We start from the raw sequence: 22,333 nt of genomic DNA on the forward strand, positions 1-22,333 counted from the left end.
AGCGACAAAGGGCTGAAATGTGTAACCATCATGAACTGGGTTTTGCTTGAAAACGCTTTTCAGCGTCCTGTTGGCCACTCGGTGTGGTTTCGGTGATAAGAGCTTGTATTCCACAGTGGGTGTTGACACCTTTTTCTTTGGAACTACTCTCTGACCAGCTAGATGTGCAAAGCCCTGAGTCCTGATGTTTGTCTCAGGCTACCTTCGTCTCCTCTGCAGGAACGTGCTGGATAAAATGCCTCTGGCTGATTAGCCTCAGCTGTGCCGGCATGACTTGCTCCCTAGATGATGCTAGGTCTTCTAGACCTGGCTCTGGACAAAGTCCCTGGCATCAAGCCTCCCCTTTGGACAGGTCATAATTGAGGGACTACTTCACAGTAAGAAAATGCAGCAGCACCCTCTGTCCTCAGCCCTTGGCAGGGGTGCTGCCACCCTCTGCAGGTGGGAGGCGTCAGGAGGTGAGGGAGACAGCAAGAGACCCCAGTGGGATTCCAGCGGCCACTGATCAGAGAGATCAGCTCTGGGTTCCCTGTGGTCTTCTTCGGAGGGAGTGGAATCTTGTCTACTCCTGGGCCAGAGCAATGCCCCGTGTGGTATCCTGTCTGCGCTAGTAGGTGAGTGCAGAGAGCTCTGAAGTCATTTGGGATGAAAAGAATGCCTTTGTCTGTTCGTTTCATCCTGGGCCGCTTTGTTAGAACTGCTCGTGCTTTCTCTCCAGTGGGCAACACCTGTTTCTCCTAGGCAGTTGAGTTCCTTTATTCAGAAAAATGAGGGTAAAACTGTCTCCGAGAACAAAGCTAATGGCTCGCTCATCTTCCGAGCAGCTGTGCTGTGGAGAGATGAAGGTAGTGGCCCAGGGCTCTGGCAGGCTGTGCTGCTGTAATGGCTGAGAAACGATTTCCAGACTCTGGAGTCTTTCCCTTTTCTTTTTTCCACATTGGCACCACATGGCATAGACAGCGAGGCCTGTGATCTCTGCCAAGTTGAATGAAAAGATGTCTTAGATTGGTCCCGTCTAAACAGAGTGCCTCCTAAAAGCCTACTGACTCCAAAGCATGAACAAAGGCAGAAAAGATTGATGACGGGCCTCTCTCTCTCTCTCTGTCTCTGTCTCTCTTCCTCGCACACATGTGTGTACATATTTATTTGTTCAGAAAACTTCACGCTAGCATCTGGCCTCCAGGTGTGCGGTTCTCCTGCACACGGACTTCCTGGCGGGGAGTTTGCCACTGAACGCTGAGCCAGGATGTTTCATCATCTGCACACGGAGTGATCAACGAAGGAAGCTCCCTCTGTTCTTGGTGTGAATCCAAACCCCGAAGCTCGTTCGGCAGTGTTGGGGACAGAGGGCTGAGACCAGAGGAGAAGCAGGAGCGTCCGCGTGCTCCCTAGTCGCCTCCCCGTCCACCCAAGCCCACCCATGTTCTCTCCTTTCTTACTGGTTGTTCTGTTTTAGGTTCTCCACTTGGCACTAAGGACATGGAAAAACATAAAAGCAAATCTTGGCCCTGAGGATCTGAGTCGGTTTCTCAGGGAGCAGGAACAGGAGCAGACGTTGCCCCTCCTCCTGTGGTGGCTGCAGGAGGCTGCGATCTTAATGTCTGTGTGTTCAAATCCCCACCCCCACTGTGATGGTTTTAGGATGTGAAGCCTCTGGGTGGTGATTAGCTCATGAGGGGAGAGCTCTCTTTTTTTTTTGAGACAGAGTCTCACTCTGTCACCCAGGCTGGAGTGCTGTGGCACGATCTCAGCTCACTGCAACCTCCGCCTCCCAGGTTGAAGCGATTCTCCTGCCGCAGCCTCCCGAGTAGCTGGGATTATAAGCGCCCGCCACCACGCCCAGCTAATTTTTTGTATTTTTAGTAGAGACGGGATTTCACCATGTTAGCCAGGATGGTCTCAATCTCCGGACCTCACGATCGGCCCACCTTGGCCTCCCAAAGTGCTGGGATTATAGACGTGAGCCACCGTGCCCAGCCTAAGGCAGAGCTCTCTTGAACGGGATCAGTGCCTTAGGAAAGAGATGCCAGAGCGCTGCCTTGCTCCTTCGGCAACAAGCACACAGGACACAGGAGGAAGGAGCTGTCTGTGAAGCAGGGAGCAGCCCTCCCGGCACTGAATCTGCGAGAGCCGCAATCCGGGACTTCCCAGCCTCCAGAACTGTGAGAACTAGATTTCTGTTGTTCAGAAACCACCAGTGTTTAGGGTGTGTTTTCTTTGATTTGAGCCAGGGTCTTTCTCTGTTGCACAGGCTGGAGTGCAGTGGTGTGATCATTCCCCAGTCTCCCAGGTTGAAGCAATCCTCCCATATCAGCCTCCTGAGTAGCTGGGACTACAGACGTGCGCCACCACACCTAATATTTTAATTTTTGTAGAGACAGGGTCTCGAAATGTTGCCTAGACAGGTCTTAGGCTCAAGGCCTCAGCCTCCCAAAGTGTTGAGATTACAGGCATGAGCCACTGTGCCCAGCCATGTAGAATTTGTTCTAGCAGCCCCAGCAGACCGGGACATGAGCAAACGGGAAAGGAACAACTGACTCTAACTCTGCCAAGGACACTGGAGAAGGCAGAATGGAGATGACCACTGACCTTTACATTCTTGGATTAATGAAGTTAATTATGTAACAGAAAGAAACACCCTGGCCTGGCGCGGCGGCTCACGCCTGCAATCCTGGCACTTTGGGAGGCCAAGGCGGACAAATCAGGAGGTCAGGAGATCGAGACCATCCTGGCCAATATGGTGAAACCCTGTCTCTACTAAAAACACAAAATTATCCGGGCGTGGTGGGCACATGCTTATAATTCCACCTACTCAGGAGGAGGCTGAGGCAGGAGAATCATTTGGACCCAGGAGGTGGAGGTTGAGGTGAGCTGAGATTGCGCCATTGCATTCCAGCCTGGGTAACAAGAGCGGAACTCCATCTCAAAACAAAACGAAACAAAACTAGAACCACCTCAGTTTTATACTCATGGTGCGCTGCGGTTTACAAAGCTTTGTCACGGCTTCCGTTGTCCGCAGCACTCTTCCAGGGCGAGGATCAAGGTGCACAAGGTTTGTTGATTTGACTTCTCTTTTCACCAGATACGGAAACGAGCGTGAGACTCAGTTCCATGGAATTTTACATGTATAACCGGGTTTACTGTAATCCTTCTTATGCTTATGATTTTCAAAGACCCGGGAGAGACTTTGATCATAAAAGGCAAGATTAGGCGGTCGGGAGAGTGTGGGATTTTGCCTGCGAGCCTGTCGGAATCTGTGGGCTTCAGAACAGAGACAGATTATTTATAAAACTTGAACTTCACTGAGCCATAGGAAAAAATCCCTCACAAGCTAACTTCAAAGAGTTTAATCGTTAGGATGTTTTCCTTCTTCTTTGGGGTCATAGGGATCCGTTGCTTCTTCTAAAATAGCGCAGAGTGTAAACTTGTATTCAACAAATACAGGTAAAATACGGTTTAGGCGCAGTTTCGGTTAAATACGGCACAGATGAGCGTGGTATGACTCAAGAAGCTGAGCGCTACTGAGTTCCCACATCCGGCCTCCGGCCTGTGCTTGCCCCAGCAGCCAGTGGCTCCCACACCCAGCAGGCTGTGCCTAAAACTGGCCTGCTCTGTGAGGCCCTTCCTCAGGCGATCTGACAGCCATGGATTAATCCTGTGTCACTTTCAAACGGGGCAACAGAATTGCCGAGACTTGATAAAGCCCAACAATACTTCTAATAGTAAGTAAACTGAGAGCCCGGTTGGGCGCTGGTTCTTATTCTCTGTTGGGCTCGCAGACCAGTCTACAACAATCTGTTCCTTTGCATTCAACAGCCATTCACAGCCAGGCTTCCTAAGCTGCAGTCCCTGGAAGTGAGCTTTGCAGGTCTTGACTGTAAAGTATCTCATTGGTCTTTCTCGCTGGCACCCCTTTTGTGCCTCCAGCTGCAGCCAGGCGTCTGGCCTTGGTCTCTGAGCGCTGTGACTGCAGGCATTCTGTGCTGGCAGGTGACCTGGTTGCCTCAGACCAGGTGTGACTGATTATTTTCCTCCTGACGTTCCAAGGGCTGAAGTGAACGAGGGATGGGAGAGATCGGAGCCTCAGTGGAATCTATCTCTCTTTCAGCCGTGATTAGGGACAAGCCACCTTGAATTGGTGTTCCGTTTGCATATTTTGCTTCTCAGCAAATTGAGACTCGGTAGAGTTTTGCTCTTGAGCAGCGTCATGAGGTCAAGGAGGGGCACTCACTCCACTCTGCGCATAAACACTGAGAGTGGAATGGAAATACAACCGGAGAGAATGACCTCGCCACTGGAAGGTCGCCTGGAGACAGGTCTCCACCATCCATGCTGACCTCATCCGTGACTCCTGCACGTGCCAGGAAGCAATTCCATCCCGGTAAGTGGAGGGTGGGTGTAAAGGTAGCTGAGAGAAAGGAGAAAAGGCCCAAAGTCAGGCAAGAAAGTGTATTAACCTGCCAGGCTGCTCAGAGGCGGCAGCAGCTCTGAGCTTACAAAAACCCGCAGTTTACATGGGGTGAGGGGTATAAGAGGGTTTCAGGTAGCAGGCACAGAGAGAGGTCGTTAACCTGCAACACAGACCTACCATACATCGTCCTGCGACTTTTGTGGTGGCAGTTTTTTAAAAAAGACAGAAATCAGGATTGTTTACAGATGTATGTCCAACAGGAATTCACAATTATGGATAACCAACATATGTTTTCGCTATCCTTCCTCCAGCTGCCTGGGCTGCCCCATAGCTGTAATGAGGCTTTGGTTAATGCAGCGTCTGGCAGCCTTGCTGTGGCGCCTAGGTAGGGTTCAGAAATGCAGCTGCAGAGCAAGCAGAGTGGGGTGGGGCCAGCCTTCGAGGAGGGGGTTTCTGAGGCAGCACAGCTCTGACCCTCACAGTGGGACAGTATCTCTCCCTGTGGTGACATGCCAGACTGAGTCCTCAGCAGCACACTGTTTCCCCAGGAGGCCCTTTTGCCCAAACTGGGACACCTGGTTCCCTTAGGAAATCAGAATGTTCGCCTGGGCTTATGGCATGTCCCCAAGTGGACACTCCTCTAGGAGGGCTGCTGCCAGGGCAGAGTCACTTCACAGGACCTCAGGAAGCTACAGGTAGAGCTTGGACACGCATCCTGCTCAGTGCCACCAGGAGATGCAGCTGCAGGAGTGTCCCCTGCAAGGCCAGAGATGATGACTTCAGTATTACCTCTCTCTTTCTCTCTCCTCTATCACCATCTATTCCTTCTCTATTATCTATCATCCTCTATCCTTCTATCCACCTGTCACTCATCTATCCATTTATCTATCCACTCATTGATTATTATCTATCATCTGTCTATTTTTTTTTTTTTTTTTAGAGACAGGGCCTCACTATCTTGTCCAGGCTGGAGTGCAGGGCTATTCACAGGCGTGATCCCACTACTGATCATCATGGGTGTTTTGACCTGCTCCCGTTTCCAATCTGGGCTGCTTCACCCCTCCCTAGGCAACCTGGTGGTCCCTTGCTCCTGGGAGGTCACTATGTGGATGCCGAACTTAGTGTGGCCCATGATCTGCACAGTGTACCACTGCCTGGAACTCCAGGACTCAAGCCATCCTCCTGCCTCTCCTGAGTAGCTGGTATTACAGGTGTGTGCCACTGGCTATCTGTCTGCCAATCATCTATTTATCTACTTATCATCTATCTGTTGATCTAGCATCTGTTTATATATCATCAATCAATCAATCAATATGTCTGTCTCTAGAGCTATCATCCATCTATTGATCTATCACTGATCTATTATTTAACGGACATGTATTGAATGTCTAATACATGGCTCTGAACTGAGTCTCCGGGAGGGAAGTGCGAAGGTCTTGGCTTCCCTTTAAGAACTTCCCATCTAAGAGAGGATAAAAGATGCGTGATATTTATCAATATCAGTCTCAACAGAAGCCAGAATGGAGTGAATGCCACACAAGAGGAGAACGGTGCTTGAGAATTTGTTGTTTTTTAAAAAATGTGTGTGTCTGGACAAGTATCATGGAGAAAGAGAATTTGAACTCTGTGCCTCCAGTCAAGGAATGACACCAGACATGCATGTTCTGGAAAATTGGTCAGGTTGTGGCGTGTGGTATAGACAGGCAGCTGGCAGAGCTGGAGGCCAGATCTGGAATTGGGGGAGGCGGTGAGAGAGGGATGAAGGCAATGCCGTTCCTGCCGGCGTAGAGATAGATTGGACTGGATCAGGTGTCCAGGTGGATGAAGTCTGGATGTGCATTTGATAGCTGGGGCACCATCTTTGCTGTTCAAACAGAACACCTATCGAGGGAGATCTCAGCATCAGGTGCCCCAGCCTGAGTGGCACCGAGGGCATGCGGTCTCTGTTGCAACCACTCCCCTCTGTCATCACAGGGCAAAATCAGCTCCAGACAAACACATGAGCATGACTGTGTTCCAGTAAAACTTTATTTACAAAAACAAGTTGAGGGCCAGATTTGACTCATGGGCCGTAGTTTGCCAGGCCTCATGTATACCACAGCTAAAACTTTTGCAGTGTTTCTTGACCTTTCCCTCTTGGTCCCAAGATGGCTGCTACAGCTCCAGCCATCATGCCAATTTTCCAGGCAGGAAGAAAATGGAAAAAGCAGCAATGGTTGGTTGTCTCAGCCGACACAGGGGCTGTCATGTCCTTATCCTCCAGGCCTCGGAGTGATGCCATTCACTATGTGACATTTGTGTCTCTGGAACACTGACATCGAGCCATCTTGTGGTCTATTTAAATTGTGTGTTACTCGGCAACAGCTGCCATAACGAGAGACCACAGCTCGGGGGCTTCAACAATAGAAATGAATTTTCTTCAAGTCCTGGAGGCTGGAAATCCCAGCTGAAGCTGTCAGCAGGTTCGGTTTCCCCTGAGGCCTCTCTCCTTAATATGCAAACCGCCGTCCTTCTTATGTGTCCTCACGTGGTCTCTCCTCTGTGTGTGTACACCCTTGTGGTCTCTTCCTCTTTTTATAAGGGACCAGACCTATTTGGTGTAGGGCCTCAGTCTTATGACCTCATGGAATCTTAATTACATCCTCAAAGGCCCTGTCTTCAAGTACAGTCACCTTGAGGGGTAGGGCTTCAACATGTGAGTTTGGGTGAGGGACACTATTTAGTCCATACCGTATGGCTACTTCGTATATTTCTTCTATAGTATCAGCTTCTAAAGACCAGGGGCCATGTTTGATTCACCGTCCACAGTGTCTGGCACAGGGGAGCCCCCACAGACTGGCTGAATGAATGGGCTGCAGGATGAAGCCAAGCTACGGGGCTGCTGCCTCCAGCGCACTGCAGAGCTCCACCTAGAGGACGCCGTGGATATTGCTGCTTGGGGTTATGTAGGGCTCTGTCCTATGGCGGTGATTCAGATCCTTGCAGAGGGAATTTGGGATGTGTCTTTTTCTGCATTTTCTAAAAGTTGCCATGTTCTGCTTCCACAGCTGTGTAAACTCCGAGTGCCTTGAGTGTAAGTAGTGTTAATAATTAGACTGTGAGGGACAGAGACCTCATGTTAAGCATAAGAAACCTCATGTCTAACACAAGAGGATTTTTTTTTTTCATGGTAAGCCTGGAGCTAGGCAGTTGCTGTCTGTGGTTTAGAGCAGAGGTTGACAATTTTTTTCTGATCGTCAGTATTTTTAGCACTGTGGGCCAAGTGGTCTCTGTTGCAGCCACTCCCCTCTGTCATCAGAGGGCAAAATCAGCTCCAGACAAATACATGAACATGACTCTATCCCAGTAAAACTTTATTTCCAAAACAAGTAATGGGCCAGATTTGCCTCTTGGGCTGCAGTTTGCCAGTGCTCATGTATACCACAGCCAAAGCTTTGGCGGTTTTTCTTGACCTTTCCCTCACGGTCCCAAGATGGCTGCTGCAGCGCTGGTCATCAAGTCAACTTTCCAAGCAGGAAGAAGATGGAAAAAGCTTGACAAAAGGAGTGTCTGCTAGCCAAACTAACCTCGTGCATTTTAAAAAAAGATTTATTTGTTTTACTTAGAGCACTGTGCCATTCCAAACAATACAAGGTTTCTCTTGTTGAGGAAGAATAGGATAATAGAGAGTAAGTTACACCACTCAGCTCCCAGCATTACTGCTTTTAAAAAATATCCTCCGACTCCTGGAGTGGGGCGGTGCTGAGCACAGTGTAGGAAATCCGTGAATAATGCTTCTTGTTTGCTCTCATACTTGTGTCTGGTCACCTCTGGTCTCTTCACTCCATCCTTAAATCCTTAGAGGGGACTACAGCCTTTACAGTCTAACTTTGTAAAAAGATGACAGAAATTTTCCGATTCTTGTTAAAAGAAACCACACACACCTCAATAACTCCTTTCATATTATACAGATTTTCAGGCAGGGAACAAAAGCCAGAAAGGGACGGGAAGGCAGGAAGGAGAATATGACGGATGCGTCGCTGGCTCAGCAGTAACTGTTGGCAGCTTTAGGAGAGTCAGGAGTGACAGGTGGCTTTGGGGCATGATTGATGAGGTATGATGGGGACCAGGAGGCACCTGGCCTGTGTGTTCGAGGATTTGGGGAAGCAAATTCTGCGGTGCATCTCGAGCGTCCATTCTGATGCTGCCTTCTCCAGGAGTATTTGGTGAGAAGGCAGGGTTCTCCGCAAAGCCCATCTCTGCTTTGTTTTCCATTCGTCTTTCCACACCCCAGAGCTGAGACCCTGCTGAGACTCTTTCAGCCCTGGGAGGCACGGGGTGTGGCAGAAAGTCCCTAAGTTCCCAGACCCGGGGTGAGGCGTGTTCCCCGGGACCTACGCCGCAGTAGCTTCTCTTTCTGATCCCTCCCCTGCCATCCCTCTCTGCTCTTCAGAACGAGTCTGTGGTGAGGGCTGGAAAGGACAGGCAGAAAGAGGCCCAGAGTTAGCGTAGAATCAAGGAGATCTGACACAGAAAAGAAGGAGATGAGCATGGACCCGTCAGCCTCTTCCCTTGATTGGGGAGTGGCCCCGGAGGATGACCTGGGTCCCTGGTTTTGGATCTCCTTGGCAGTTCCCTCTGACACCCATCCTGGCCACAGCCCCTCCCTTTCTGATCCTTTCCTCATTGCCTTCTCTTCAGTCTGTAGCAGGCATTCTGAGAAATGCATCATAAAGGTGGGACTGTCCTCTTCAAACAAACCTATGTTCATATATATATGGACACCAGCGATCTCTCTGTGTCTCAGACAGAAGCAGCTATGGGAGGGCACAGTGAGAAGGTGGCTGTCTGCATGCCAGGATGACAGCCCACCCCAGAACCTGACCACGCCAGCACCTTGACCTTGGATGTCAGGCTGCAGCACCATGAGGAAATAAATGTCTGCTGTTTAAGCCGCCCAGACTGGGGCCTCCCTATGCTGCTTAGGCTGAGGTGAGCTTTTTAGGGTCACTGTTAAGCTGCTTGAAGCTCTGGGTCCCCTGCATGTTCTTAGTTTTCATGAATGAGCCGCAGGTTCACCCCTAAATATTCACCAGCCACTGCTCGTGCCCAGGTTTCTGGTCTGAGTCGTCGGTGCACAGACATCCTGAGCCCCAGTGACCCTGACCTGGGGGTGGCAGGTGCAGGTGGGACCAGGCTCAAAAGCTGCCCTGGTCCATTTGCACTCACCTGGTGTTTAGCGTGTGGCCACATGGGGGCACCAGCGCGCCAGCCTAGATCGACCTGCGTCCCCAATCTGGGCCTCCCCAAGCTGGCTGTGACTTGGGCCCAGGAGAAGGTCCCTTCTCCCTGCCACCGTCAGTAACACTCTGGCCCCAGGGAGCCACAGGAGGTCGTTCTGAGCTGGTGGCCTGAGGCTGTCACACCCTGGGGGTGTTGAACTTCTTACTTGAAACACACAGGGCTGCAGGCAAAAGGTCTCGAAGGTCACTTTGTGCTCTCAATTCTTCTAAAATTAAAATTAACTGAAAAGACTTTTCAGCTTTATTGAGGCATAGTGGACAAATGAAAATGGTGTATGTTTAAGGTGTACATGCTGCTCTGATGTGTGTATAGACCGAATGGTTACCACAGTCAAGCTAACTCACATTCGTCAGCTCACGTCGTGACAGTATTTCCGTGTGTGAGGTGAGGACACTTAAGATAAAATCTTTTAGCAAATTCCTGGGATATAGTATTATTAGCTACTCACCACACTGAGCATTAGATCTTGAAGAACGGACTCATCCTGCATAGCTAAAATGTTGTACCCTTCGACAGATTCAAAGTTTAATTCTGCAGAAAATGCACCAGAGCCCAAGAGTCAGCAGGCAGGGAGGGTCTCCAGGGCCCATAGGATGGATGGATGGATGGATGGATGGATGGATGGATGGATGACTGAGACAGGGTCTCGCTCTGTTGCCCAGGCTGCAGTGCAGCAGCGTCATCATAGCTCACTGCTATGATCAACCTCCCAGGTTCAAGGGATCCTCCCCTCTCAGCCTCCTAAGCAGCGGGGACCACAGGTGTGCGCCACCACATCCGGGGGCCGCAGGTGTGCGCCACCACATCCGGGGACCACAGGAATTTACTCCACTGGAGCCTTCAGCCTGGGCGACAGCCTCCTGCCCTGCAGCCTGCTCTTTCCCTAAACCCCGGGTGGAAAGAGGCCTCCTTGTGGGTGGGAACTGGCTTCTCACAGACCCCGGCGAGTTAGACATGAATCCCAGGGAAGTTTCCCCATAACAGCGCTGAAGTCTCCACCCTGGAAGAGCTGTAGCTTCAGGACCATAGCGTGCAACCCATGTGCTGGCATGGTGACACCATGCCTGTGCCACGGGGAGCCCTGCTCTACCTGGACGATGTGTCCTCTGCCCTCTCCATTGCCCCAGAATACCCTCCTGTCACTTTCCCTTGGAGAGACACTGCTTTGAGAATATGCCCAGTGCCCTCCATACTGAGCCAAGTAATCCACTCTATTGATTAAAACTTGCATTCTCGTGGAGAGTCGTTGTTGCTGGACAGGGGCGTGAATCCTGATATTTTTTGGGTAGCAGAAGCTCATGTTTCACATCGCGGCCAGTTTCTGATTCCTGGTCTGCCATTACCTTGGCTGGGTGACCTGAGGCAAGTCGCTTTTCCTCTCTGATTCTCTCTTTGCATGTTGTGTCTTTTCATTTTTTTTATTTTTGAGACATAGCCTTGCTTTGTCACCCAGCTGGAGTGCAGTGTCGTGATCTTGGCTCACCGCAACCTTTGCCTCCTGGGTTCAAGCGATTCTCATGCAGGCTCCTGAGTAGCTGGGGCTACAGGCACACATCACCACGCCTGGTTAATTTTTTATCTTTTGTAGAGATGGGGTTGTGCCATGTTGTCCAGGCTGCTCTTGAACTCCTGAACTCAAGTAATCCTCCTGCCTCAGGCTCCCAAAGTGCTGAGATTACAGGCACTGGGCCAGCCCTGTCCTTTCAGTGGGCCCCAGGCTGTCTGGGAGCATTATTTGGGGGTGAGAGGGGGGTCCATGGAGACTTCACTTTCTACCTCCATCCCTGACGCTGGCTGAGGAAGGTCTGACTCTCAGAGGAAGGGGGCTGGTTACAGGGGGCCAGGTGATTCCAGCACCTGGAGACTAGAACCTTCCTTCCACTATCCTGTTGCTGAGGCCTGGAGTGACAGCTGAGTGTGGGTAGAAAAAAAGCCAGCAGAACTGAGCCTGAAGTCTGAATTCCACCCAGCTGTCCGGCAAGCATAGCCTGGAACCGCAGCTCCCACGAGGCTTTGTGCAGACCCCAGCAAGGGACCACCTCACCAGGCGCCTGTTGTGTAAAGTGTCTCCACCTGTTGCGACTTCTCTTACAGTAACCGTCTTAGTGTGTTGGCACCTGGCCCCAAACAGGGGTGCGGAGGAGTGGCTGGGTGCTGACTGGGGACGCAGAGGTCCGGGTCCTGCTCCGGTTGGTGGAAATTACTGAGGGTGCGGAGGAGTGGCTGGGTGCTGATGGGGGACGCAGAGGTCTGGGTCCTGCTCTGGTTGGTGGAAATTACTGAGGGTGCGGAGGAGTGGCTGGGTGCTGATGGGGTACGCAGAGGTCTGGGTCCTGCTCTGGTTGGTGGAAATTACTGAGGGTGCGGAGGAGTGGCTGGGTGCTGACTGGGGATGCAGAGGTCCGGGTCCTGCTCCGGTTGGTGGAAATTACTGAGGGTGCGGAGGAGTGGCTGGGTGCTGATGGGGGACGCAGAGGTCCGGGTCCTGCTCTGGTTGGTGGAACTGTACTGAGGGAACGAGTCGCTTTCATCCATGGTGTTTGCCCTCCTGTGATTTTGTTTTCGGTCGTCTTAGTATCTTGGATCTGGGGAGGAGATGTAATCATTCTTCAGAGCCAGCACTTTCCCGTCTTCTGCGTGGTCTGGGTTGGTGTCCCGGCCTCCCCCGGGTCGTGGTTGCTGTGGAAGGCTGGTGGGGTGCGTGCTCTGCAGCGCCCTGAGACCCTGGCAGCTCCCACCTGCCTGCTCTTGCTTCTGGCCCTAAGGGCTGGCTGGTGGGGCCTCTCAGCTCTGGCTGGCGTGGGGTGCTTGGGGCATGTCTTCTGTCCTCATTGGCTCTGGAGGCTGGGGCCTAAATTCTGCCTTTTGGTTTTCCCAAGCAAAGGAGAAACGGCCAGCCTGGGGTAGACAGGGTGATGCTGTGCTCAGAGTGAGGCTGGAACCCAAAGCGATTTCTCCCGAGACCGGGTTCCTCCTCCGCCATCTGGCAGCCTCCTTCCCTGTCCCATGCACTCGTCAACCACCTAAGCCCAAAGCCCTCTCCAGGTGGCTTCCTCCGCCTTCCTCCTGTGGATCCTGGGGCTCTGTGGCCTGTGAGGTACCCTCAGCTTCCCTGATCTGGAGGCCAAGGGCACCTGCCCGACAGCCTTGATCTTGGCAAGGCAGGTGTCCTGAGACCTCCCTCCTGGGACCCTGGCCACCTCCCCTACAGCCTGCCCATTTTCCATACACCCCCACCCCCGTGAGCCAGGCTCCAAAGCCAGTCATAACAAGGCACTAAAAAGGCAAGGGGAGAAAAGGAAAAACATGTATCTTGGCCTCAGCACAAACCCGGAGACGATTCACTTCCAAACCACTGAAAACAAGGCCGTGCCATGGCTCTGAGGCAAGGGTCCAGTGTGGTGCGGTCACCCCTGGTCTTGCAGAAAGGGGTGTCTGTTGGAGGGTGTGGGTGAGAACAGGGGCAACGAGGGAGGGGACAGTCCCCCCATTTCTGAAGCAGGGCTGAAGGTTGAGCCCGCAGTAGGTCTTCCCACGTGGAGTGGGCACGGGGAGGAAGTGGGTGTCTGGAGGGAGAGTGTCAGGCAGCCATTCCAGCCGTTGGGGCCCCACCTCCCGTCCTCAGCCTTCCAGGCAACTCTGGCCTCTTCCAGAAGGTCTGACTGGTTTTTCCTGTTAACTCCGCCTGTTCTACTGTTGGGGCCTCTGCAGCTCAGCTCTTTCCTTCCAGGCTGTGACCTCAAATCCCGGCCCCTCGGCTTCCTTCGGCGGGGATTGTCCTTTCTCTCCAGGTTCTCGAATCCTCGTCCAGGACCAGCCATCAGGGCGGAGCTGGGGCTTGGAAACCTTGCTCCCTGCTGAATCCAGGGCTCAGGGGCACGGCTGCTGACCACACAGGGGCCAGGTGGGGTGTGTGTTCCCTGCAGGAGGATGGGTCTGGCGTGGGTCAGATGCCTGCTATTGTGATCTGTGGGACTTGAAGGTGTGTCATTGACACGGAGCAGCTCCTTTCTTCTCAGTCAGTTCTGGAAAAGCCCATGAGGCCAGGGCAGTTGCTGCCTGGAGAGTGTCTCTTATGAGGGAAGAGGTGGGAGGATTAATGCATTCCTCCACTCACTCATTCATTCACTCATCAATCACTTCAGCACTGAGTGGGCACCTGTGCTGTTCTGGTCTCTTTCTGTAGATTGAGAGGTGGGCTGTTCCTGATTGACAGATGGGCTTGACATAGACTCGGGCTCTGCACACGGGCTCCTGGGGCAGCTCAGAGCTGCAGTGCAATCAGGCTGCACCCCACAAGGAGAAGCTGCCTGGGGCCCTAACCCCTAGCCAGCAGGACAGCTGCTGCAGCTGTCACTAACGACTGTGCCTGGGTGGGCCTCGGGGTCGAGGGTCATTTGTCACTCTGAGGAGGACATCCTGATGCCTCTCACAGCTTGTGGAGGAAACACGCAGGGCCGTGGGGTTTCACAGGCTAGCAAGGGCCCTGAGGGCACGACCCCAGCCAGGAGCCACTTCCTTAGTTGCCCATGAGGACCTGGTCCAGGGAGCCTTCTGGGGCCCAGGCACATGGCCACCCACTTTCTCAACCTCCTTCCTGAACAAGACACACTTTTTTTTTTTTTTTGAGATGAAGTCCCACTCTGTCATCAGGCTGGAGTGCAGTGGCACGATCTCGGCTCACTGCAACCTCCACCTACTACCAGGTTTTAGCGATTCTCCTGTCTCAGCCTCCCAAGTAGCTGGGACTACAGGTGTGTGCCACCACACCCATCTAATTTTTATAGTTTTAGTGGAGACGGGGTTTCACCATGTTGACCAGATGGCCTCGATCTCTTGACCTCATGATCCGCCCACCTTGGCCTCCCAAAGTGCTGGGATTACACTGTGTCCGGCCCAAGACACACTTTTTAAGGCTCAGTCCAGAGCTGACCTTCTCGTTGCAGTACTTGGTGATGAGAAGTCTTTCCACCCCTGAGCCTTGCCCTTTTTGGGGGCGTGAGATCCTGGGATGTTATCAACCCACTGAAGCTTGGTTCCTCGTCAGGAGCCTGAGGGTCATTGTAGCCACTGCCTCCAAAATTCTTAAAAGCCTTGTTGTTATTATTCAGTTTTTCAGACTATTTAAAAGAAAAGCACTGGAGAAACAGATCATCATAACAGCACATTTTACTGTAGTCTTCTAACGAGCCAGGTGTAGTGAAGTACACCTACCACTCTCTCCCCAGGTGTAGCAAGTAAGTGTATTCTGTGAAATCACTCTGTGGGATGGATATGACTGATTCTGAGTTTGCTAATGAGGAAACAGAGACCTGGAGAAATTGAGACATGCACATAAGGGCACACATGGCTAAATGGTAGAGCTGGGATTGCCACCTAGATGTTGGATGATGGAACCCGTGCTTTTAACCACTACCCTGTCCCATCTCTCAGCGAGGGAAAGAGGAGCGGCTGCAGAGCCTCTGCCCCATCTCTCAGCGAGGGAAAGAGGAGCGGCTCCAGAGCCTCTGCCCTCTTTTAAAGCACATTGGCTTCACCTTCAGAGTGGAATGCGGAGCCCTGCCTGGCCTTAACCTGTGGCGTTTGGGCCAGGAGCTGAGGTCCTTGCGCAGAGGGGTGTGGTTGGTGCATGGATGCATGTGCGCTGCCCAGATGCAGGGTGTGGACTTTGCTCAGAAGCACAGCATCTGGAAATTATCCCTGCGAAGCTTTTGGAAATTATCCCTTTGGCTCCAGCCCATTCTAGAGATCTCCAGGCATATCCCTGTATGAAGATTTCAGAATCACTGGGTTCCCCGGGGTCTTCTCTTTGCTGTGAATCTCTGAGATGCACTCTGCAAGATGAGTTGGCAGCATCTGTGCCTCTGGTTATGCCAGGCTCCACCATTAACCTGCTAAGAACTCTTGGTCCCCAAGGTAAAACCCAAACTCCTTAGCATGGTATGCAAGGGCCTGCTTCCCTGCCCACCTGCCCACCTGCCCACCTGCATCCCTGCCCACCTGCCCACACGCATCCCTGCCCATCTGCCCACATGCATCCCTGCCCACCTGCCCACCCGCATCCCTGCCCACCCACATCCCTGCCCACCTGCATCCCTGCCCACATGCGTCCCTGCCCACCTGCATCCCTGCCTACCTGCATCCCTGCCCACTTGCCCACATGCATCCCTGCCCACCTGCATCCCTGCCCACCTGCATCCCTGCCCACCCGCATCCCTGCCCACCTGCATCCCTGCCCACCTGCCCACACATATCCCTGCCCACCTGCATCCCTGCCCACTTGCCCACATGCATCCCTGCCCACCTGCCCACCTGCATCCCTGCCCACTGACATCCCTGCCCACCCACATCCCTGCCCACCTGCCCACACACATTCCTGCCCACCTGCATCCCTGCTCACCCACCTCCCTGCCCACCTGCCCACCTGCTTACTTGCTCACCTGCTTGCCTGCTATACTTACCTGTCCAGCTCGTCTTCCCTGGCCCTCCTGCTGCCGTTCTGCCTGGGAACTGCCACTCTCCTGTCTTCCCCAGCTAGCCCTCCTCTCCACAGCCATACCCTCGGTCCTTCACTGCCCTCGTGACTGACATGTCCACTCTGGTCCACCTGCTCCAGACGCTCCTTAGGGCAGCGGCCCCACTGAAGCATCTTCGCATTCCCAGGCAGGGACGAGCACTTCCAAGATGAGGGAATCAGAACTAGAGATGAGAAGGGATTTGTCAACCATCACCAAGAAAATCAGCACGAGAGGCGGGATTGGAACCCCGTCCCACAGTATCCGGAGCCAAGTTGTTTAGGGGCCACAGGGCTTCCTCACTCACGTCCATCTTAGTGCACTGAGGGGAATGCCACACTGAGGGCCGACGTTCTTAACCACTGGGGTCCAGAGCCCGGATCGCTGTGCTCCCTAGTAGGTAATCATGCCCTATGAAGAAAGCCTCCCTTCCCTCTCCCCCACAGATGCCCATATCCAGACAGAGTGAGGGAATTCACAAAAACAAAACACAGAACATGCTCTTTCCCCAGGTCCCCAGACACCCTTAACACAGCCGTCTGCAGGATCGAGTGATTGGTGGGACCACACAGTTTAAACTTGGCTCTTGTGGTCGGGAGGGGAGGGCCACACCAGCATGCGAAGACCAGAGGGCAAGGAAATGGAAATTTGGCCAGACCCTGCAGCTGCTGGTGGTGGCTACAGCCAGACAGGAAAACTGAGATGGTGTGAGCAGAAGGGGCTGGAAGGAGTTGGCTTTTTCCAAGAAATTACAGCGGAATCTTCTTCCAAGGGGCTGGGGGCCTCTGAAGACATGATCTCATTATTCACAGCCCTGCAATCCACTGGCTTCCCTAGGGACCAAGGGCTGGGGGTCTCTGCCCAGTCGTAACTCCAAGGAAACTCACACTTGGCTGATTTTCCTCATCGGACTTGGCCCTGAAGTTTGCTCACTGACAATCGCCAGAAAATCTTCCCGACAGTGGGTGATGCCAGAGTGTCCTCAAGTTTCAGGGGTCCTTAAAAACACTTGACTCTCCAGGATAAAAATGACTGGGGAAACATGCAGTTATTCAAGGAGAACCGTTTCGTTCTGTACTGAGGGGCTGTCTGGATTTGCTTTGCTTTGGAGGGAGCCCTGTGCTGTGGGTGGACGGCAACTGGGGGGTCGACGGCACTCGGCGGGGGGGGCTGCAGCCTCTTCTATGCCACAAGCCCTGTGCCAGACACTGGCCATTGATACAAGGTGTGTCAGAGCTGGGCCTTAGCAAGCAGGGGACAGAGTTGTGATAGGGGCGAGATGAGGTCCTGGAGTTGGTGCAGAAGAAGAGTCCAGGGGTCCTGGGAGGCTTTGCGGAGCTGCTGTGCTAGCTAGCTCCCATCCATGGTGCCAACTATGGGCAGGCGCTGTGCCGAGTGACCCCTGACATCAGCTCAGTTAATCTCCGTAACAACCTGGGGTCTGCTCATAGCATGGTGCGTTGGTTACCCAAGTGTGGTGCCAGGCACAGACCACAGACGCTCCCTGGGTGAATGGTCGACAGTGATACCCACTGCAAAACACGGAGGCTGAAGCCATAGAAGAAAAAAAGCTTGTCACCAGTCGCTGAGCCAGGGAGTCAGATGCCAAACCCAGGACCCCAGTGGTTAAGAGTCCAAGCCTGGACACCAGAGAGGCAGGCTGGACAGGGCTGGGCCTCTGAGTGCGGCCCAGCAAAAGTCACAGCCTCTGAATGCATGGTTTGGATACGGAGATAAAAATATTCCAGAGGCTACTGGGAGAATTCGGTAAAGTATAGACTTGCTCAGCACAGGATTGGCCCGCGGTCAGCATGGACTAAATGCTGATTCACTGAGCTCCGCTCCGATGCTGGGCCTGTGGGTCCCGCTGTGCTCATGCTTCGCTCTGGAAGCTTTTCAGCATCCTCCCTGGGAGCTGCCTCTTCCTAAAGCTTTGGGTTAGGCTTAGATGTCCTCCCGCGCCAGTGCGACAAGACCCGTACAGGAACTGAACGGTGGCTTTCTAGTGAAGAGGTTCATGTTTCTGAGAAAAGCAGGCCTATTTAAGTGCCTCTGTGATTTAACTTAGAACCTGGCTTTAACCCGCTCACTGTGATCATTAAATGACCCTAGAAACAGTGACCAAATGGTTTACTAGCTTACTCCACCTGAATACTTTGGAAAACAAAATGAATATTTGGGCTAAAAATGAAAGCAAGGGAGGGAGGGAGGGCACGGTGGCTCAGATCTGTAATCCAAGCATTTTGGGGAGCCGAGGTGGGTGGATTATCTGAGGTCAGCGGTTTGAGACCAGTGTGGGCAACATGGCGAAACCCCGTCTCTACTAAAAATACAAAAATTAGCTGGCTGTGGTGAGGGGTGCCTGTAATCCCAGATACTCGGGAGGCTGAGGCAGGAGAATTGCTTGAACCTGGGAGGCAGAGGTTGCAGAGAGCCAAGAATGCATCACTGCACTACAGCCTGGGCGACAGAGTGAGAGTCCATCAGAAAGAAAGAACAGAAAGTAAAGAAAGAGAAGAAAAGAAAAGGAAGGAGGGAGAGAGGGAAGGAAGGAAGGGAGGGAGGGAGGGAAGGAAGGAAGGAAAGAGGGGAGGAAGAGAGGGAGGGAAGGAGGGAGGGAGGGAGGGAAGGAGGAAAGGGCTAAAACACCACAACCAGGAAGGATGAAAGTGAATTGCTAATTAGGGTCCCTTCCAAATCTTGGTGAAGGATGGGATGTATCTGTTAACTTAGCTAAGATGCCATAGCTTGAGTTTGGTTACTGCAGGAAAGCATGGGGTGAATCTCAGCTTTGGTTATGAAATCTGAGATCTGTGACATTCCAGCACTTTATTCTCTATGGACACAGTGAAAGCAGCAATTCTGACCCAAGGAAACCAAAGCCCGCCCTCGATCCTGTCAGGCTCCACCGTGCCCTAATTAGAGTGTCTGTTAATCATTCTCCTTGCTTCCCAGGCTGGTGGGGGAAAGACACCAGTTTCTCAGTGCCTCTGTTCATGATGGCGCTCTGTGGTCTTAGATAGTTGAAAGACATTGGTATTTCCCCGGTTGACCATCTAAAGAAGCTGGAGGAATCTTAGCAGCCAGAAGCTGGTGGGTGCCCTTAGCTCAGCTGGGGTAAGCAGCTACAATGCGGGTGGTGGCTATCTGTGGAAAGACGCAGTGGCCGCTCCCTTGGAAAAGTCCTCCTCTGTTCTAATTCCCAGCGTTGATTTTGGCCCCAGGCAAAGGGCCTTAGTGGAACAGGGGCAGGAAGGAGGCATTTGGAAACCACAGGGTTATTGATGAGATGGTGCAAAACATACCTAACCAAAATACTGGTCCTAGGGTGGATCAGGACGGTGCATTTCTGGATTGTTCCATGACGGTCAAGGCCAGTGTGCAGAGCTAAACACAGCCAGGTTCCTGGTTCCCGGCAAACCTCTATTTCCTGAAAAACCTTTCACAAAGTGGTCCCAAAGCTTTAGCTAGAAGGCCATATAAATCTCCTCCCTGCTCCCACGATGACCTGCAGCTTCAGGGTGGATGAATTTGCCTGTGATGAGCAAGGTTTCTGGAAGAAAGACCTGCTGGCTAGGGGAGCGGATGCTTCCTGCCTCGGGAGGGAGTGCCTTGTGCCCCTCGCACAGATGGGACCTGGGACCTCCATTTTCCTCTGGCCTCGAGTGCTCTATCCAGGCTCATAGACGGGAGGGGCCGGCGCTTCTTCACCCGCTGCGTTCGATGCGACACAGAGCCTGGGGTTGGCTGGAGTAGAACCGCGGAGGAAACCCTGTGGTCACAGCGGGGACTGGAGACCTCCACCCATCCTTGTGTACCTGCATCTTTCCTTTTGTTTGCTTGCAGGGAGGAGGAGAAGGTGAGTATAGCAGAGAACTGGAGGGGACTGCAGAGTGCGTCTTCCATGACATTCTTTTTTGTTTTTGTTTTTGAGACTGAGCCTCTCTCTGTTGCCAGGCTGGAGTGTGGTGGCACCATCTCGGCTCACTGCAACCTCTGCCTTCCGGGTTCAAGCAATTCTTCTGCCTCAGCGTCCCGAGTAGCTGGGACTACAGGCACCCACCACCATGCCCAGCTAGTTTTTGTATTTTTAGTAGAGACGGGTTTTCACCATGTTGTTCAGGCTGGTCTCAAACTTCTGACCTCAAGTGATCTGCCCACCTCAGCCTCCCAAAGTCCTGCGATTATAGGTGTGAGCCACTGTGCCTGGCCACAGACACACTTTTAAGATAGCAGGTTTTCAAGTCAGACCCAAAGCAGGAAAGATTTCAAATGGCCAACTCTCCACGCTGCTCACAGGCAAAATCAGTGGACACGCACTCAGCTTCTGCGCAGCTTTTCTGTCCCCTTCCCTGCAGCCTTCTTGTTTTTTTTTGTTGTTTTTTCTTGAGATAGGGTCTCGCTGTGTAGCCCAGGCTGAGTGCAGTGGTGTGATCTCGGCTTACTGCAGCCTCGATCTCCCAGGCTCAGGTGATCCTCCCGCCTTAGCCTTCCAAGCTGAGACTACAGGCACGTGCCACTACGCCTAGCTTTTTTTTTTTGGTATTTTTTGTAAAAACGAGGTTTTGCCATGTTGTCCAGGCTGGTCTTGAATTCTTGGGCTCAAGCGATCCTCCTGCCTTGGCCTCCCAAAGTGCTGGGAATTATAGGTGTGAACCACCATGCCCGGCGACCCCTGAAACTTTTGATGTCATTTGAAGGCGGTTGAGCCCCAGCTTTCATCTTGAGGGCAGGGACAATGTGTGACTCTCCTTTTGCATCCTCAGTGCCTTGAAATCTAGGCAAGATGGCTGCTCAAGCTGTCCAGTGAATGATGAATGAGGGGCAGGAAATCATAGCAGGGGAGGAGGAGGGGCAGGAAATCATAGCGGGGGAGGAGAAGGGGGACAGAGATGTGGCCTGCAGGGAGCCCGCAGGGTGGGGAAGCAGAGATGGGAAGGGTGCGGGCAATCCAGCTGGTGAGGGTGGAGGACACTTGTGTCTCATGGGTCTCCTTCAGCAGTCTTTCCTGGAGGTTTGCTTAAGAAGGTCAAGAGAGGCTGGGTGCGGTGGCTCATGCCTGTAATCCCTGCATGTTGGGAGGCCAAGGCGGGTGGATCATGAGGTCAGGAGATTGAGACCATCCTGGCTAATACGGTGAAACCCTGCTCTCTATTTAAAATAAAAATTAGCCGGGTAGAGTGGTGGGTGCCTGTAGTCCCAGCTACTCAGGAGGCTGAGGCGGGAGAATCGCTTAAATCTGGGAGGCAGAGGTTGCAGTGAGCCAAGATCATGCCACTGCACTCCAGCCTGGGTGACAGAGCAAGACTCCAACTCAAAATAAATAAATAAATAGATAAAAGAAGGTCAAGAGAGAGGGAATTAGCCAGAGATAGCAGGTTTCTCTTTGCAGTGGGTGAAAATCAGTAGAGGCTGGGGTAGGAAGGGCTGGCATGGGAAGCCGCCTTCAGGTACATGCATTCCTCATTCTTGCTGAGCCCTGGGCTCTGGACAGCGCCACACAGGCCGGCACGCTTGTGAGCTTGGCACAGAGAGGTGAGTCATCCATTCTCGATGGCACAGCGGTCGCCTTCCTGAAACTTGCATTGGGCACGCACTCATAGACTCACATGTAGCACGTGCAGCCACTACAGACAGGGCACACCAACCCCAGACTGGCATTGCCAGGTATGTGGGTGGTTCCTCTCGCTCACTGGTCCTGCAGAGCCTGGGATGTCTGCAAGCGTGAAACGAGGCACTGATAGCGTTCACTGAAGCCCCTTTTCTCTACTTTGGTGCTAAAGTGACCAAGAATGAAAACTCTGGTCACCTGGCAGCCCTGCCCTGGAGAGCAGATATAAATATGTAAGTCTACAAATATTCCACTCAATGGATGCCTTCGAGACTGTGAACCAAGCCTCAGCACCCAGAGGCTCCAGTCAATCTGTTTGGCTGGGATGTTGGTTATACCCATTTCCAGAATAACCACTCACTTAGGAAGCACCCAGCCAGCCCTCCCTCCCTGCTGTGTGCCAGGCCTGTGCTGGGTGCTGGGGTGCAGAAAGAAGCAAGGCAGCTGGTGCCAGCCCCAGGACCTCAGCTTCCCATCTGCCCCATTGGAGGTCTCCTGACCCTGAGCATTTCC

At 52.7% G+C, this 22,333-nt stretch overlaps 1 long non-coding RNA gene across 1 annotated transcript; it reads left to right on the forward strand.

The window, feature by feature from the left end:
• The first annotated feature begins 408 nt into the window (after positions 1-408).
• Positions 409-15,685, forward strand: LOC144576869 (uncharacterized). Its single transcript, XR_013519490.1, has 3 exons — positions 409-614; positions 1,155-4,381; positions 5,480-15,685. It is a non-coding gene; the product is annotated as an uncharacterized LOC144576869 (long non-coding RNA).
• The last annotated feature ends 6,648 nt before the right edge of the window (positions 15,686-22,333 follow it).

Source organism: Callithrix jacchus, chromosome 7 (genome assembly GCF_049354715.1).
Source record: "Callithrix jacchus isolate 240 chromosome 7, calJac240_pri, whole genome shotgun sequence".
Taxonomy (NCBI): domain Eukaryota; kingdom Metazoa; phylum Chordata; class Mammalia; order Primates; family Cebidae; genus Callithrix; species Callithrix jacchus.